The sequence below is a fragment of the Bubalus bubalis genome, chromosome 1 (assembly GCF_019923935.1).
Source record: "Bubalus bubalis isolate 160015118507 breed Murrah chromosome 1, NDDB_SH_1, whole genome shotgun sequence".
Lineage (NCBI taxonomy): Eukaryota > Metazoa > Chordata > Mammalia > Artiodactyla > Bovidae > Bubalus > Bubalus bubalis.
The window spans coordinates 45,355,335-45,374,659 of record NC_059157.1 but is presented as its reverse complement, the minus strand read 5'-3'; the positions used below and the strand labels follow the sequence as shown (position 1 = coordinate 45,374,659).

At 44.3% G+C, this 19,325-nt stretch overlaps 1 protein-coding gene and 1 pseudogene across 1 annotated transcript in view; both read left to right on the top strand.

Annotated features, from left to right (window-relative positions):
• The window catches only part of LOC123465559 (liprin-alpha-1-like), a gene marked incomplete in the record, with an annotated part of 992,590 nt that overhangs the window by 453,379 nt on the left and 519,886 nt on the right, over window positions 1-19,325 (top strand).
• LOC112578782 lies at window positions 15,921-16,843 on the top strand (annotated as a pseudogene).

Here is a 19,325-nt window from a genome sequence, read left to right as displayed (position 1 = left end):
CTCGTCGTGCCTCGGGAGAAAACCCCCACGGGCGCCGCAGCTCGAGGAAACCCCTGAGACGCCCCCGTCCTCGCGAGCTGAGGGCCTTCTTTTCCTGCATGGCCTGGAGAGCAATCCCGGGTCCTCTCTCCAAACGGAAGAGGAGGCTGGACTCCCTTGAGGCCGCTCAGGGGGCTCCAAGAGACCCGCGTCGCGACTCGAGAGGAGAGCGGAGTCCTTGGCTTCCCCTCGAGACGAGGCCTGACTCCCCGGGGGAGCCTGGAATGCAACCCCGAGATCCCTGCCTTCCCTGGAGAGGAATATTAGGTCCCGGACACAACGCCTAGGTGAGGTCTCTTAGGCCCTGCCGTGACTCGAGCGCAACCCCCAGCTTTCCCTCGCAACCGAGGGGAAGATTGGGCTTCCCAGGGCCAACCCAAGGGGGAAGGCTGAGATCCCCGTCGTAACTCGAGAATGCCGCCGCAACTCGAGAAAAACCACGTGGTTCCCACCTCTTGGCAAGAGGAGGCCCTTGCCCGCCATGGCGTCTCAAGGGAAGTCCCCTGTTCCGCCCTGAAGGGCGAAACGGTCCCTGACAGCCTTCCTGCGACCCCCAAAAGTCCCCCGACACGCCGGGTTCCCTCGAGGGGAACACCGAGGGTCCCGGCACCGCTTCCTCTGAGCCCCTTCTCCCCTCCTGATCGCGAAAGGAGAGGCGATTCCCCTGCGTGGTCTGGAAGGGGTTCCCGGCCTTCCCGGCGCACCTCAGGATGAGGCCGGTCTCACGAGGAAATTCGAGACGAGCCACGTGGGTGGGGCCACATGCCGAACGCCCCCGATTCCCCGGTCCGCTCTTGAGAAGGACCCGAGGCCCGGACCCCTCTTCGAAGGCAACCCTGTGGGTGAAGGCACACACGAAGGGGCACTGCCACCCCCGTGCATCGTCCGCAAAGACCCGCGGGTTCCACACACAGCTCGACGAGGGGCCTGAGACCCCCTGAGCAACTCGAGAGGCCAGCGGGGTTCCCTTCCTCAGACAAGACGAGGCCTGACTCTCCTGTCCCAACTCTGCAGGGACCCTGCGGTCGAGTCCGAAACGCAGAGGAAGCCTGAGGTTGCCTGCCTCCCCTCGAGGTGAGGCCCTCTTCCGTTGCGCCAGACCCAGCGGAGTCCCGAGGGGCCCCGCCACCTCCACAGGATCCCTCGCCTCTCAGAGGCACCCTGGGAAGTTCCCTAAGGTCCCCGGCAGAAGGCGGGGAAACGAGGGTTTCCCGCCGCCCCCCGACAAAGACCTCGAGAGTCCTTCTTCAACGCGTCTCGAGGCCCTAGTCCCCTCCCGTGACTCGAGAGCCAGGACGCGCTCCCCCTCGCCACGCGCATGGAGACCTGACTTCCCTGGCGCCGCACGAGAGGCTCCCTGAGATCCTCGTCGTGCCTCGGGAGAAAACCCCCACGGGCGCCGCAGCTCGAGGAAACCCCTGAGACGCCCCCGTCCTCGCGAGCTGAGGGCCTTCTTTTCCTGCATGGCCTGGAGAGCAATCCCGGGTCCTCTCTCCAAACGGAAGAGGAGGCTGGACTCCCTTGAGGCCGCTCAGGGGGCTCCAAGAGACCCGCGTCGCGACTCGAGAGGAGAGCGGAGTCCTTGGCTTCCCCTCGAGACGAGGCCTGACTCCCCGGGGGAGCCTGGAATGCAACCCCGAGATCCCTGCCTTCCCTGGAGAGGAATATTAGGTCCCGGACACACGCCTAGGTGAGGTCTCTTCGGCCCTGCAGTGACTCGAGCGCAACCCCCAGCTTTCCCTCGCAACCCGAGGGGAAGATTGGGCTTCCCAGGGCCAACACAAGAGGAAGCCTGAATTCCCCGTCGTAACTCGAGAATCCCGCCGCAACTCGAGAAAAACCACGTGGTTCCCCCGTCATCGCAAGATGAGGCCCTTGCCAGCTACAGCGTCTCAAGAGAAGTCCCAAGTTCCGTCTTGAAGTTTAAAACGATAATTGGAAACCTTGATGTTACCACAAAAGTTCCCCGACACCTTGGTCTCACTCGAGGGGAACAACAAGTTTTGGTGCACCACTTGTTCTGAGCCCCTTATCCCCTCCTGATAGCGAAGGGAGGGTCTATTACCCAGCTTTGTCTGGAAGGGGTTCCGGACCTTCCCGGCGCACATCAGGATGAGGCCGGTCTCACGAGGAAATTCAAGACTAGACATGAGGGTGGTGCCACATGCCGAACGACCGCAATTTCCCGGCCCTCTCTTGATAAGAACCCGATGCCCGGACACCTCTTCGAAGGCAACCCTGTGGGTGAAGGCACAACACGAAGGGGCACTGCCACCCCCGTGCATCGTCCGCAAAGACCCGCGGGTTCCACACACAGCTCGACGAGGGGCCTGAGACCCCCTGAGCAACTCGAGAGGCCAGCGGGGTTCCCTTCCTCAGACAAGACGAGGCCTGACTCTCCTGTCCCAACTCTGCAGGGACCCTGCGGTCGGAGTCCGAAACGGAGAGGAAGCCTGAGGTTCCTGCCTCCCCTCGAGGTGAGGCCCTCTTCCGTTGCGCCAGACCCAGCGGAGTCCCGAGGGGCCCCGCCACCTCCACAGGATCCCTCGCCTCTCAGAGGCACCCTGGGAAGTTCCCTAAGGTCCCCGGCAGAAGGCGAGGGAAACGAGGGTTTCCCGCCGCCCCCCGAGAAAGACCTCGAGAGTCCTTCTTCAACGCGTCTCGAGGCCCTAGTCCCCTCCCGTGACTCGAGAGCCAGGACGCGCTCCCCCTCGCCACGCGCATGGAGACCTGACTTCCCTGGCGCCGCACGAGAGGCTCCCTGAGATCCTCGTCGTGCCTCGGGAGAAAACCCCCACGGGCGCCGCAGCTCGAGGAAACCCCTGAGACGCCCCCGTCCTCGCGAGCTGAGGGCCTTCTTTTCCTGCATGGCCTGGAGAGCAATCCCGGGTCCTCTCTCCAAACGGAAGAGGAGGCTGGACTCCCTTGAGGCCGCTCAGGGGGCTCCAAGAGACCCGCGTCGCGACTCGAGAGGAGAGCGGAGTCCTTGGCTTCCCCTCGAGACGAGGCCTGACTCCCCGGGGGAGCCTGGAATGCAACCCCGAGATCCCTGCCTTCCCTGGAGAGGAATATTAGGTCCCGGACACACGCCTAGGTGAGGTCTCTTCGGCCCTGCAGTGACTCGAGCGCAACCCCCAGCTTTCCCTCGCAACCCGAGGGGAAGATTGGGCTTCCCAGGGCCAACCCAAGGGGAAGGCTGAGATCCCCGTCGTAACTCGAGAATGCCGCCGCAACTCGAGAAAAACCACGTGGTTCCCACCTCTTGGCAAGATGAGGCCCTTGCCCGCGACGGCGTCTCAAGGGAAGTCCCCTGTTCCGCCCTGAAGGGCGAAACGGTCCCTGACAGCCTTCCTGCGACCCCCAAAGTCCCCGACACGCCGGGTTCCCTCGAGGGGAACACCGAGGGTCCCGGCACCGCTTCCTCTGAGCCCCTTCTCCCCTCCTGATCGCGACAGGAGAGGCGATTCCCCTGCGTGGTCTGGAAGGGGTTTCCCGGCCTTCCCGGCGCACCTCAGGATGAGGCCAGCTCTCACGAGGAAATTCGAGACGAGCCACGTGGGTGGTGCCACATGCCGAACGACCCCGATTCCCCGGTCCGCTCTTGAGAAGGACCCGAGGCCCGGACCCCTCTTCGAAGGCAACCCTGTGGGTGAAGGCACAACACGAAGGGGCACTGCCACCCCCGTGCATCGTCCGCAAAGACCCGCGGGTTCCACACACAGCTCGACGAGGGGCCTGAGACCCCCTGAGCAACTCGAGAGGCCAGCGGGGTTCCCTTCCTCAGACAAGACGAGGCCTGACTCTCCTGTCCCAACTCTGCAGGGACCCTGCGGTCGGAGTCCGAAACGGAGAGGAAGCCTGAGGTTCCTGCCTCCCTCGAGGTGAGGCCCTCTTCCGTTGCGCCAGACCCAGCGGAGTCCCGAGGGGCCCCGCCACCTCCACAGGATCCCTCGCCTCTCAGAGGCACCCTGGGAAGTTCCCTAAGGTCCCCGGCAGAAGGCGAGGGAAACGAGGGTTTCCCGCCGCCCCCCGAGAAAGACCTCGAGAGTCCTTCTTCAACGCGTCTCGAGGCCCTAGTCCCCTCCCGTGACTCGAGAGCCAGGACGCGCTCCCCCTCGCCACGCGCATGGAGACCTGACTTCCCTGGCGCCGCACGAGAGGCTCCCTGAGATCCTCGTCGTGCCTCGGGAGAAAACCCCCACGGGCGCCGCAGCTCGAGGAAACCCCTGAGACGCCCCCGTCCTCGCGAGCTGAGGGCCTTCTTTTCCTGCATGGCCTGGAGAGCAATCCCAAGCCCTCTCTCCAAACTGAAGAGGAGGCTTGACTCCCTTGAGGCCACTCAGGGGGCTCCAAGAGATCCGCGTCGAGAGTTGAGAGGAGAGCGGAGTCCTTTGCTTCCCCTCGAGACGAGGCCTGACTCCCCGGGGGAGTCTGGAATGCACCACCTAAAGCAACTAGAAGAGGACAAAATGAAGAACCCCAGGGTTAGTAGAAGGAAGGAAATCTTCATTTTGATATTTGGCAAAACTAATACAATTTTGTAAAGTTTAAAAATGAAATAAAATAAATAAAATAAAAAAATTAGGGCAGAAATAAATGCAAAAGAAACAAAGGAGGCCATAGCAAAAATCAACAAAACCAAAAGCTGGTTCTTTGAAAGGATAAATAATATTGACAAACCATTAGCCAGCCTCATCAATAAACAAAGGGAGAAAAATCAAATCAATAAAATTAGAAATGAAAATGGAGAGATCACAACAGACAACACAGAAATACAAAGGATCATAAGAGACTACTATCAGCAATTATATGCCAATAAAATGGACAACATGGAAGAAATAGACAAAGTCTTAGAAAAGTACAACTTTCTAAAACTGAGCCAGGAAGAAATAGAAAATCTTAATAGACACATCACAAGCACAGAAATTGAAACTATAATCAGAAATCTTCCAGCAAATAAAAGCCCAGGTCCAGATGGCATCACAGCAGAATTCTAACACAAATTTAGAGAAGAAATGACACCTATCCTACTCAAACTCTTCCAGAAAATTGCAGAGGAAGGTAAACTTCCAAACTCATTCTATGAGGCCACCATTACCCTAATAGCAAAACCTGGCAAAGATGCCACAAAAAAAGAAAACTACAGGCCAATATCACTGATGAACACAGATGCAAAATCCTTAATAAAATTCTAGCAATCAGAATCCAACAACACAATGAAAAGTTCATACAGCATGACCAAGTGGGCTTTATCCCAGGGATGCAAGGATTCTTCAATATCTGCAAATCAATCAATGTAATATACCACATTAACAAATTGAAAAATAAAAGCCATATGATTATCTCAATAGATGCAGAGAAAGCCTTTGATAAAATTCAACATCTATTTATGATAAAAACTCTCAAGAAAGTAGGAAGAGAAAGAACATACCTCAACATAATAAAAGCTATATATGACAAACCCACAGCAAACATTATCCTCAATGGTGAAAAATTGAAAGGATTTCCCCTAAAGTCAGGAACAAGGGAAGGGTGCTCACGCTCACCACTACTATTCAACATAGTTTTGGAAGTTTTGGCCACAGCTATCAGAGCAGACGGAGAAGGCAATGGCACCCCACTCCAGTACTTTTGCCTGGAAAATCCCATGGACAGAGGAGTCTGGTGGGCTGCAGTCCATGGGGTCGCTAAGAATCGGACACGACTGAGCGACTTCCCTTTCACTTTTCACTTTCATGCATTGGAGAAGGAAATGGCAACCCACTCCAGTGTTCTTGTCTGGAGAATCCCAGGGACAGGGAAGCCTGGTGGTCTTCTGTCTATGGGGTGGCACAGAGTCAGATATGACTGAAGCGACTTAGCAGCAGCATCAGAGCAGAAGAAGAAATAAAAGGAATCCAAATTGGAAAAGAAGTAAAACTCTCACTGTTTGCAGATGACATGGTCATCTACATAGAAAACCCTAAAGACTCCACCAGAAAATTACTAGAACTAATCAATGAATATAGTAAAGTTGCAGGATATAAAATCAACACACAGAAATCCCTTGCATTCCTATACACTAATAATGAGAAAATAGAAAGAGAAATTAAGGAAACCATTCCATTCACCATTGCAATGAAAAGAATAAAATACTTAGGAATATATCTACCTAAAGAAACTAAAGACCTATATATAGAAAAGTATAAAATACTGATGAAAGAAATCAAAGAGAAGACTAATAAATGGAGAAATATACCATGTTCATGGATCGGAAGAATCAATATAGTGAAAATGAATATACTACCCAAAGCAATCTATAGATTCATTGCAATCCCTATCAAGCTACCATTGGTATTGTTCACAAAGCTAGAACAAATAATTTCACAATTTGTGTGGAAATACAAAAAAACTCGAATAGCCAAAGCAACCTTGAGAAAGAAGAATGGAACTGGAGGAATCAACCTGCCTGACTTCAGTCTCTACTACAAAGCCACAGTCATCAAGACAGTATGGTACTGGCACAAAGACAGAAATATAGATCAATGGAACAAAATACAAAGCCCAGAGATAAACCCACGCACCTATGGACAACTTATCTTTGACAAAGGAGGCAAGAATACACAATGGAGAAAAGACAATCTCTTTAACAAGTGATGCTGGGAAAACTTGGAGAAGGCAATGGCACCCCACTCCAGTACTCTTGCCTGGAGAATCCCATGGATGGAGGAGCCTGGTAGGCTGCAGTCCATGGGGTTGCTAAGAGTAGGACATGACTGAGCAACTTCAATTTCACTTTTCACTTTCATTCATTGGAGAAGGAAATGGCAACCCACTCCAGTGTTCTTGCCTGGAGAATCCCAGGGACGGGGGAGCTTGGTGGGCTGCCGTCTATGGGGTCGCACAGAGTCGGACACGACTGAAGCGACTTAGCAGCAGCAGCAGCTGGGAAAACTGGTCAATCACTTGCAAAAGAACGAAACTAGAACACTTTCTAATACCATACACAAAAATAAACTCAAAATGGATTAAAAATCAAAACGTGAGACCAGAAACTATAAAACTCTTAGAGGGGAACATAGGCAAAACACTCTCTGACATACATCACAGCAGGATCCTCTATGACCCACCTCCCAGAATATTGGAAATAAAAGCAAAAATAAACAAATGGGATCTAATTAAAATTAAAAGCTTCAGCACAACAAAAGAAACTATAAGCAAGGTGAAAAGATAGCCTTCAGAATGGGAGAAAATAATAGCAAATGAAACTACTGACAAAAAACTAATCTCAAAAATATACAAGTAACTCCTGTAGCTCAATTCCAGAAAAATAAACGACTCAATCAAAAAATGTGCCAAAGAACTAAATAGACATTTCTCCAAAGAAGACATACAGATGGCTAACAAACACATGAAAAGATGCTCAACATCATTCATTATCAGATAAATGCAAATGAAAACCACAATGAGATATCATTTCATGCCATTCAGAATGGCTGCGATCCAAAAGTCTACAAGGAATAAATGCTGGAGAAGATGTGGAGAAAAGGAAACCCTTTTACACTGTTGGTGGGAATGCAAACTAGTACAGCCACTATGGAGAACAGTGTGGAGATTCCTTAAAAAACTAGAAATAGAACTGCCATACGACCCAGAAATCCTACTGCTGGGCATGCACACCAAGGAAACCAGAATTGAAAGAGACACGTGCACCCCAATGTTCATCGCACCACTGTTTATAATATGCCAGACATGGAAGCAACCTAGATGTCCATCAGCAGATGAATGGGTAAGAAAGCTGTGGTACATATACACAATGGAGTATTACTCAGCCATTAAAAATAATACATTTGAATCAGTTCTAATGAGGTAGATGAAACTGCATCCTATCATACAGAGTGAAGTAAGCCAAAAAGAAAAACACCAATTCAGTATACTAACACATATATATGGAACTTAGAAAGATGGTAACAACAACCCTGTATGAGAGACAGCAAAAGAAACACAGATGTATAGAACAGTCTTTTGGACTCTGTGGGAGAGGGAGGGAGAGGATGATTTTGGAGAATGGCATTAAAACATGTATAATATCATATAAGAAACGAATCTCCAGTCCAGGTTCGATGCAGGATACAGGAAGCTTGGGCCTGGTGCACTGGGATGACTCAGAGGGATGGTATGGGGAGGGAGGTGGGAGGGGGGATTCAGGATATAGAACATGTGTACATCCTTGGCGAATGCATGTTGATGTATGGCAAAACCAATACAATATTGTAAAGTTAAATAAAATAAAATAAAAAAGAGAATAAAAAAAGTGGAGGAGAAATACTAAAAAATAATAATAATTAAAAAAAAGAAAGAAAAGGAAAGGGCATATGAGTGGATCCATGAAGTTCAAACCCATTTTGTTCAGGTGTCAACTATATTTATGATCTGAAAAAACACTTTTTTTTCATAAAGTAAAGCATATATAAATTGCCCTATACCTATTAAATTTTATAAAACTCTGAGCTCATTCATTTTATTGATTTATTTTAGTAAATGAGGTGATATTTTCAAAGTCTTGTTAATTATAAATTGATAAGAAAGACATGGATTTTTTAATTAATAATATTAGGGACAACAATAACTTAGATTCTTGCCTCAGGTCACACAACAAATTAATCCTGTGTAATTATAAAAGTTTAATTTTAATGACATCTGATGTAGACAAAGGGTATTTATTGTTCTTAGGTCTACACATAGCAAATAATAAAGAAAAAAACTTACGATTTCTAATATTTAGGTGAAAAACACATTTAGTAGTTGTGAAGCAAATAATTTGAACCAGAATCCCTTCAGCTAGGAAGGTCACAGGGAATGGAAGAGACAAATATAAACAAATGATGACAATGCATCAGAAATAGTTGGGATATTTAAATAGTTTACCACTTTTTTCTTTTTCTTTCTTTTTTTTTTATTGTTTTGTTTCAAGCAACTGAACTGGATATGCACAGTCAAGGATAAGCACTTCCATATTCTTGGCTTGAGAACCCCATAAACAGTATGAAAAGGCAAACAGATAGGACCCTGAAATATGAACTCCCCAGATTGGTAAGTGCTCAATATGCTACTGGAGAAAGGTGAAGAAATAACTCCAGAAAGAATGAAGAGATGGAGCCAAAGCAAAAACAACACCCAGTTGTAGATGTGGCTGATTATGGAATTAAAGTCTAATGCTATAAGAGCAACATTGCACAGGAAACTGGAATGTTAGGTCCATCAATCAATGTAAATTGGAAGTAGTCAAACAGGAGATGCATCAACATTTTAGGAATCACTGAATTAAAATAGACTGTAATCAGATTAGGTCAGATCAGTCACTCAGTCGTGTCCGACTCTTTGCGACCCCATGAATCACAGCACGCCAGGCCTCCCTGCCCATCACCAACTCCCGGAGTTCACTCAGACTCACGTCCATTGAGTCAGTGATGCCATCCGGCCATCTCATCCTCTGTCGTCCCCTTCTCCTCTTGCGCCCAATCCCTCCCAGCATCAGAGTCTTTTCCAATGAGTCAACTCTTCGCATGAGATGGCCAAAGTACTGCAGTTTCAGCTTTAGCATCATTCCTTCCAAAGAAATCCCCCTTCAGAATGGACTGGATGGATCTCCTTGCAGGCCAAGGGACTCTCAAGAGTCTTCTCCAACACCACAGTTCCAAAGCATCAATTCTTCAGCGCTCAGCCTTCTTCACAGTCCAACTCTCACATTGATACATGACCACAGGAAAAACCATAGCCTTGATGAGACGGACCTTTGTTGGCAAAGTAATGCCTCTGCTTTTGAATATGCTATCTAGGTTGGTCATAACTTTCCTTCCAAGGAGTAAGGCTGGAATAGGTGAATTTAATTCAGATGACCATTATATCAACTACTGTGGGCAAGAATCCCTTAGATGAAATAGAGTAGCTATCATACTCCACAAGAGTGTTTGATGCAATCTTAAAAAAAATGACAGAATGATCTCTGTTTGTTTCCAAGGCAAACCATTCAATATCTCAATCAAAGAAAGCTAAGTCTATGCCTTGACAAGTAATGCTAAAGAAGCTGAAGTTGAACGGTTCTATGAAAACTGACAAGACCTTCTAGAACTCACACCCAAAAAAGATGTCCTTTTCATTATAGGGGGCTGGAATGCAAAAGTAGGAAGTTAAGATATACCTGGAATAACAGGAAAATTTGGCCTTGGAGTACAAAATGAAGCAGGGCAAGGCTAACAGAGTACTGCCAAGAGAACACACTGGTCATAGCAAACACCCTTTTCCAAAAACACAAGAGAAGACACTACACTTGTATATCACCAGATGGTCAATGGCGAAATCAGATTGATTATATTTTTTGTAGCTGAAGATGGAGAAACTATATACAGTCAGCAAAAACAAGATTGGGAGTTGACTGTGGCTCAGATCGTGAACTCATTATTGCCAAATTCGGACTTACATTGAAGGAAGTAGGGAAAACCACCAGCCCATTCAGGTATGACCAAATCAAATCCCTTACAATTATACAGTGGAAGTGACAAATAGAATCAAAGAATTATACCTGATAGAGTGCCTAAAGAACTGTGGGTGGAGGTTCAGGACATTGTACAGGAGGCAGTGAGCAAGACCATCCACAAGAAAAGGAAATGAAAAAAGCAAAATGATTATCTAGGGAGGCCTTACAAATAGCTGAGAAAAGAAGAAAAGCTAAAGGCAAAGGAGAAAAGGAAAGACATATCACTTTGAATGCACATTTCCAAGAATAGCAAGGAGAGATAAGAAAGACTTTCTCAGTGATCAGTGCAAAAAAATACAGGAAAACAAAAGAATGGGAAAGACTATAGATCTCTTCAAGAAAATTAGAGCTACAAGGGAACGTTTCATGCAAAGATGGGCTCAGTAAAGACAGAAATGGTATGGACAGAACAGAAGCAGAAGATATTTAGAAGAAGTGGCAAGAATACGTAGAAGAACTATACAGAAAAGCTCTTCAAGACCCAGATAATCACAATGGCATGATCACTCACCTAGAGCCAGACATCCTAGAGTGTGAAGTCAAGGGGCCTTAGAAAGCATCACTACGAACAGAGCTAGTGGAGGTGATGGAATTCCAGTTGAGTTATTTCAAATCCTAAAATATGATGCTGTGAAAGTGCTGCACTCAATATGTCAGCAAATTTGGAGAACTCAGCAGTGGCCACAGGACTGGAAAAAGTCAGTTTTCATTCCAATCACAAGAAAAGGCAATGCCAAAGAATGTTCAAACTACTGCACAATTGCACTCACCTCACATGCTAGTAAAGTAATGCTTAAAATTCTCCAAGCCAGGCCTCAACTGTTCATGAAATGTGAACTTCCAGATGTTCAAACTAGATTTAGAAAAGGCAGAGGAACTAGAGATCAAATTGCCAACATCCACTGGATCATAGAAAAAACAAGCAAGTTCCAGAAATAAATCTACTTCTTTACTGATTACATTAATGCTTTTGACTGTGTGGTTCACAGCGAACTATGGTATTCTTAGGGAATACCAGACCACCTGACCTGCCTCCTGAGAAATCTGTATGCAGGTCAGGAATCAATAGTTAGAACTGGACATGGAACAACACACTGGTTCTAAATCAGTAAAGGAGTACTTCAAGGCTGTATATTGTCACCCTGCTTATTAATTTATGTGCAGAGTACATCATGAGAATTGCCAGGCCACAAGAAACACAAGCCGGAATCAAGACTGTTGGGAGTAATATCAATAACCTCAGATATGCAGATTACACCACTCTTATGGCAGAAAGTGAAGAACTAAAGAGCCTCTTGATGAAAGTGAAAGAAGAGAGTGAAAATGATGGCTTAAAACTCAACATTCACCAAACAAATATCATCTTGTCCAATCACTTCATGCAAATAGGGAAACAATGGAAACAGTGAGAGACTTGTTTTTTGGGGGGGCTCCAAAATCACTGCAGATGGTGACTGAAGCCGTGAAATTAAAAGACCCTTTCTCCTTGGAATAAAAGCTATTATCAACTTAGATGGCCTATTAAAAAGCAGAGACTCAGCTTTGCCAACAAAGGTCCATATAGTCAAGGCTATGGTTTTTCCAGTAGTCCTGTATGGATATGAGAATTGGACTATAAGGAAAGCTGAGTCCTGAATAATAGATGCCTTTGGGATGTGTTGTTGGAGAAGACTCGAGATTTCCTCTGACAGCAAGTGGATCCAACCAGTCTATCCTAAAGTAAATCAGTCCTGAATATTCATTGGAAGGACTCATGCTGAAACTCCAATACTTTGGCCACCTGATGCTAAGACCTCACTCAGTAGAAAAGACCCTGATGCTGGCAAAAATTGAAGGCGGGAGGAGAAGGGACTGACAGAGTATCAGACCGTTGGATGACATTACTGACTTGATACACTGAGTTTGAGCAAGCTCCAGTAGTTGGTGATGGACACGGAAGCTTGGCATGCTGTAGTCCATGGAGCTGCAAAGAGTTGGACATGACTGAGTGACTGAACTGAACTGAATCAAGGATTAGTCATTTCATGATGACATCATTCTAGTTTAAAATAAGACCTATTTTTACCTCTGTCCTTATAGGCTATTTTTTTTTCCTAATTGAAGTTTTATAATCACAGTTGCACCATAGAGGGTCAGTGAACCTGGTGCAGTCATGTCCGGGGAATATTAGGAATTAACTTCCCAAGGAATAAAGACTGCACTTTATAAAGTCCTACTTCACCCATTCAGGTACCCTGGGTATTCCAACTTTCCAGAAAAGATTTCTTCTATAACCAGATGGGTTAAGAGTTACTGTCGGTCATTTTCATAACCCTCCTTTTCCAAGCCTCTACACTTTTTGCCATTTAAAGGAAAGTAGATGACACTGTCTAACTTTGCTCCAACTGGATGAAGCTGACATGTATACACAATAATTAAATACCTTTCTTAGCCCACCCCAAATAAAATATCCTCTTTGACTTCTGCCCAAGACTTGGGTTTCCTTTAGGAAAAAACAGTTTATTGATGAAACTGGAAGCCAATTCCTAAGGAAAAAGAGCATTTGTATGTATGAGTGTTGCCTTTCTCTTAAGGGAAACTTTTGATGGTTTTAAAAAAATGTAAAAAAGAGACATTTATGTCTGAAATTAATTCACAGAACAGGGAGGTGTTTTGTTTTGTTTTGTTTTTAATTTTTCCCCTTTTTTAGAATTGATGAGTCTGTGTGGGTTTTGCATTTTTCCCTTTTATTACAAAGAAGAAATAAGCCTGATTTCAATGTATACTCAAAGAAAAGTAACTCAGTATTAAAATTTCTGCTAATTACCTCTAAGATATCCAAAATTATATTTATTATGGAAGGCCAAAGTGAGACTAGAGTTATTACATTACCATCATGGAAATGGGCAAATGATGTTCAGACCAATATTTTATTTTTTCCATTGTTTTGCCAGAATGGTGAGCTGTAGTGCCAATAGCTCTGTTAAGATGTCTGTTCAGGAAGATAAGTTAGTTGAAACACACCTTTCAAACCTGGGTTTTGCCTCCAGGAAGAAGAAAATAAATGGATGGGGGAAAACAGTTTTCATGCCACATTTTATGTATGTACTTATGTTTAAGTGTGCGTGTGTTTTTATATACACACATGTATTTGTGTGTGTGTGTGTATATGTGTGTGTGTGTGTATATATATATATATATATATATATATATATATATATATAGTGGTAATTTAGTCACTAAGTTGTGTCTGACTCTTGCAATCCCGTGGACTCTAGCCTGCCAGGCTGCTCAAACCTGGGTCTCCTGCATTGCAGGCAGATGATTTACCATATATGTATGTATGTATGGGCTTCTCTAGTGGCTCAGCGGTAAATAATCTGCCTGCAGTGCAGGAGCCAAAGAAGATACGGGTTCGATTCCTGGGTTGGGAAGATTCCCTGGAGGAGGGCACAGAAAACCACTGAAGTATTATTGCCTGGAGAATCCTGTGGACAGCAGACCCTTGCAGACTGCTATCCATAGTGTCACATAGAGTCGGACACAAGTGAAGTGACTTAACACACACACACACACACACACACACACACACACATACACACACACACACACACATAGGTGCATGCATATTTTTTTAATTTATTTATTTATTTTTTTTTTTTGGAAAACGCATTAGGTACAAGTCATCACATCAAGCTGAGTCAATATAAAGAGGAGGAAAAACTAAAAGGGCACATTTTCTGACCACTCACAGTAACTTCTTAAAAAAACAGCAACAACAAAAAATGAAGCTTCCCTTTGGGTAAAATATTTAGGGGGAAAGTCAGGGGTTACTCTTTCTATTTTGCACACTTCATTTTAATTTTATATGGTGAGATGTTTTCCTTTTTTTTTTTTAACTTTACTCTTGAAATTAAAGTTAGCTAGTTATCTTCCTTATGGCACCCCACTCCAGTACTCTTGCCTGGAAAATCCCATGGACGGAGGAGCCTGGTAGGCTGCAGCCCATTGGGTCGTGAAGAGTCGGACACGACTGAGCGATTTCACTTTCACTTTTCACTTTCATGCATTGGAGAAGGAAATGGCAACTCACTCCAGTGTTCTTGCCTGGAGAATTCCAGGGACGGGGGAGCCTGGTGGGCTGCCATCTATGGGGTCGCATAGAGTCGGACACAACTGAAGCGACTTAGCAGCAGCAGCAGCAGTTATCTTCCTTAGCCTCAGAAGTGGAAAGAGGCATATAATTCTCAAAAACCACATCATGCAAGTTGAATATCATGATAGGAGTACCATTTCCACATAATTGCTATTTCTCTTGTCAAAGAGATGGCTACCATTTACAAGCAAGAGTGCTTGCTATTGCTACACTAAAAATTTGCCCAATAATTTAGAAAGTATTTCTGATTATGTGTTGAAAATAATTAATGTAAAACTATTTCTTGCTGTTCACTCATTCAGTCTTGTCTGGCTCTTTGTGACCCCATGGGCTGCAGCATGCCAGCCTTCCCTGTCCTTCACTGTCCCCCAGAGATTGCTCAAACTCATGTCCATTGAGTAAATGATTATAAAGAACTCTACTTTTTAACATATGTGTATTCTAACTCTAACTACAAGTATACTCTTTCACTTTTAGAAAGTAGTATTTGAAAATGAATAAATTACATATGAATCCAAAATTTGCCTAGTTGACAAATAGAAATATTTAATTTCTTCCACTTTTCTATCCATTGAATATCCTGTTTAGCTTTGTATTATATTTAGCATAATGTACATTTGTTAAAATAAATGTCTATTAAAACAGATAAAATGTTATATATTAAAGTTTTACTCCACTGAGAAGTAAATATGGGAGCAGGATATAAAAATATCTTCATTCTCTCTATTATTTAATATAACTAAAATAATCTAAACCTAAAATATTACATATCTTTATAAACATTATTTTTATTAAACCTCAATTTTTGGCTTCAGAAAATTATAAATAGTCAAACAGGAGAATTTGAGAGGGGATATATTTATTTGTTCTGATATTCTGCTTCAGAACTTCTGGGGAACTTCCCTGGTGGCTCACGTGGTAAAATGTCTGCCTGCAATGTGGGAGACCTGGGTTCAATCCCTGGATCAGGAAGATCCCCTGGAGAAGGAAATGGCAACCCACTCCAGTACTTTTGCCTGGAAAATCCCATGGATGGAGAAGCCTGGTAGGCTACAGTCCATGGGGTCTCAAAGGGTCAGACAAAACTGAGCGACTTCACTTATTCTGTTTCAATGAGTAATAATTTCTCAAGTTTAAACACACGTTTTGGCATCTGATGACAATTCCTTACTCCTGATAATTTATCTGTCTTTAACGTGTCTCTTTTCAGCAGTTCAGAGACTAGAACAAATGATTGAAGAGAATATTACCAGGGTGATGGAATTCATTCTTTAGGGTTTTTCAGTCCAGAGAGAGATTGAAATCCTTCTCTTTCTTCTCATTTTAGTGGTATATTCTCTAACCCTGATGGGAAACATTGGCACGATTTCTTTAATCCAGTTGGATCCTCACTTTCACACACCCATGTACTTTTTTCTCAGTAATCTGGCCTTTGTAGACTTTTGTTACTCCTCATCAATAGTCCCAAAGTTCCTGAAGACCCTCATGACCAAGCACAGGTCAATATCTTTCTATGAATGTGTGCACAGCTGGGCTTTCTCCTGAACTTCTTGATTTTGGAGATGTTCCTTGTTGCAGTAATGGCTTATGACTGCTATGTGGCCATCTGCAATCCTCTTTTGTACTTGATGATCATGTCCCAAAAGGTGTGCATGCAACTGGTAGCAAGCCCTTACTTATACAGCTTTTCTGTTGCTTTCCTCCACACAGTTGTTACTTTTTGATTAATCTACTATGGCCCCAATGTTATTAATCACTTCTATTGTGATGATGTCCCTTTGATGGCCTTTGCCTGCTCAGACACCAGCCTCAAAGAGATCTTGATTTTCATGTTCGCTGAATTCAACATGATCAGCTCTTTGACCACGGTCCCTATTTCTTACTTATACATTGTGGCTACCATCCTGAGAATCCAATCTGAAGAGGGGAGGCACAAAGCATTCTCAACCTGTGGTTCTCATCTGACTGCTGTCACTATATTCTACAGGACTCTGATCTTCATGTATCTGCAGCCCAAATCAAACCATTCCCTTGACACAGACAAAATGGCCTCTGTCTTCTACAAAATAGTCATTCCTATGTTGAATCCCATGATCTACAGCCTGAGGAAATCAAGAGGTAAAAAATGCCTTGAGGACAAGAATATACAATAGATTAAAGACAATCTCTTTAACAAGTGGTGCTGGGAAATCTGGTCAACCACTTGTAAAAGAATGAAACTAGAACACTTTCTAACACCATACACAAAAATAAACTTAAAATGGATTAAATATCTAAATGTAAGACCAGAAACTATAAAACTCCTAGAGGAGAACATAGGCAAAACACTCTCTGACATACATCACAGCAGGATCCTCTATGACCCACCTCCCAGAATATTGGAAATAAAAGCAAAAATAAACAAATGGAACCTAATTAACCTTAAAAGCTTCTGCACATCAAAGGAAACTATTAGCAAGGTGAAAAGACAGCCTTCAGAATGGGAGAAGATAATAGCAAATGAAGCAACTGACAAACAACTAATCTCGAGAATATACAAGCAACTCCTACAGCTCAACTCCAGAAAAATAAATGACCCAATAAAAAAATGCGCCAAAGAACTAAATAGACATTTCTCCAAAGAAGACATACAGATGGCTAACAAACACATGAAAAGATGCTCAACATCACTCATTATCAGAGAAATGCAAGTCAAAACCACTATGAGGTACCATTTCACACCAGTCAGAATGGCTGCGATCCAAAAGTCTACAAGTAATAAATGCTGGAGAGGGTGTGGAGAAAAGGGAACCCTCTTACACTGTTGGTGGGAATGCAAACTAGTACAGCCACTATGGAGAACAGTGTGGAGATTCCTTAAAAAACTGGAAATAGAACTGCCTTATGATCCAGCAATCCCACTGCTGGGCATACACACTGAGGAAACCAGAAGGGAAAGAGACACGTGTACCCCAATGTTCATCGTAGCACTGTTTATAATAGCCAGGACATGGAAGCAACCTAGATGTCCATCAGCAGATGAATGGATAAGAAAGCTGTGGTACATATACACAATGGAGTATTACTCAGCCATTAAAAAGAATACATTTGAATCAGTTCTAATGAGGTGGATGAAACTTGAGCATATTATACAGAGTGAAGTAAGCCAGAAAGAAAAACACCAATACAGTATACTAACACATATATATGGAATTTAGAAAGATGGTAACAATAATCCTGTGTACGAGACAGCAAAAGAGACACTGATGTATAGAACAGTCTTATGGACTCTGTGGGAGAGGGAGAGGGTGGGAAGATTTGGGAGAATGGCATTGAAACATGTAAAATATCATGTATGAAACGAGTTGCCAGTCCAGGTTCGATGCACGATACTGGATGCTTGGGGCTGGTGCACTGGGATGACCCAGAGGGATGGAATGGGGAGGGAGGAGGGTGGAGGGTTCAGGATGGGGAACACATGTATACCTGTGGTGGATTCATTTTGATATTTGCCAAAACTAATACAATTATGTGAAGTTTAAAAATAAAATAAAATTGAAGAACAAAAAAAAAATGCCTTGAGGAAAGCCTTTGAAAAATGTTATTTCCTGTCTCTAATAAACATTAGAATGCAACTTGTAACACTAACTGTCTTGGAACTATGCCTCATGCAGATATGTTGTTTTTATTATCTTTGATAGGTTAATTTTATTTTTACCATTTTTATATGAGCAAAATGACTTTGCACATGCATTCTATTTTTCATATAATACAGTCAGGCTTCAGCAATATGTGAACCATGAACTTCCTGATGTTCAAGCTGGTTTTAGAAAAGGTAGAGGAACCAGAGACCAAATTGCCAACATCTGCTGGATAATTAAAAAAGCAAGAGAGTTCTAGAAAAACATCTATTTCGGCTTTATTGACTATGACAAAGCCTTTGACTGTGTGGATCACAATCAACTGTGGAAAATTCTGAAAGAGATAGGAATACCAGACCACCTGACTTGCCTCTTAAGCAATTTGTGTGCAGGTCAGGAAGCAACAGTTAGAAATGGACATGGAACAACAGACTGGTTCCAAATAGGAAAAAGAGTACATCAAGGCTGTATATTGTCACTCTGTTTATTTAACTTATATGCAGAGTACATCATGAGAAATGCTGGGCTGGAAGAAGCACAAGCTGGAATCAAGATTGCCAGCAGAAATATCAATAACCTCAGATATACAGATGACACCACCTTTATGGCAGAAAGTGAAGAGGAACTAAAAAGTCTCTTGATAAAGATGAAAGAGGAGAGTGAAAAAGTTGGCTTAAAGCTCAACATTCAGAAAATGAACATGGCATTTGGTCCCATCACTTCATGGGAAATAGATGGGGAAACAGTGGCAGCAGTGTCAGACTTTATTTTGGGGGGGCTCCAAAATCACTGCAGATGGTGACTGCAGCCATGAAATTAAAAGACACTTACTTCTTGGAAGAAAAGCTATGACCAACCTAGATAGCATATTGAAAAGCAGAGACATTACTTTGCCAACAATGGTCCATCTAGTCAAGGCTATGGTTTTTCCAGTGGTCATGTATGGATATGAGAGTTGGACTGTGAAGAAAGCTGAGCACCAAAGAATTGATGCTTTTGAACTGTGGTGTTGGAG